The following is a 496-nucleotide window of genomic DNA, read 5'->3' on the forward strand; positions in this document are numbered from 1 at the left end:
GGGTTACTGCACGCTGAGCACACCAACCAAAACAACCTGACGACCGGTCGCCTCTCACTCTCTTCCTCTGTCTGTGCGCGCGTGTGCACGGCTCTTGACTGTCATTGAAAAACTTCAAGTTGGGATTCGAATAAAGAGAACATGATACAAACGTGTCGAGCGATCATCGTCTGAACTTCCCTTTTTTTTAAAAAAGAAAAAAAAATGGAAGAAAGTCTTTGGAGGTGTTGTTTTGTTGGTGACCAACAGGTGGCGCTGTAGGGCTCTTCCTGCAGTGGCACACCTGTTGCTCATTGTGTCATTCGTTGGTGTTTGGGTTCACAGGCCTCCCTGCCCAACCATGTGCTATGTTGCTATTGAAAATCGCATATTCAGTTTAAATTAATCTCTCCTTTTATTATTTATAATTGTATCTGTGGTTTTATTGTTCTTGTTTTGCTTGTCAAGTGTCCGTGAGTGTTTTGAAAGGTGTTTCTAAATGAAATGTATTATTATT

This window comes from Hippocampus comes, unplaced genomic scaffold (assembly GCF_001891065.2).
Source record: "Hippocampus comes isolate QL1 unplaced genomic scaffold, H_comes_QL1_v1.1 scaffold277, whole genome shotgun sequence".
Taxonomy (NCBI): Eukaryota; Metazoa; Chordata; class Actinopteri; order Syngnathiformes; family Syngnathidae; genus Hippocampus; species Hippocampus comes.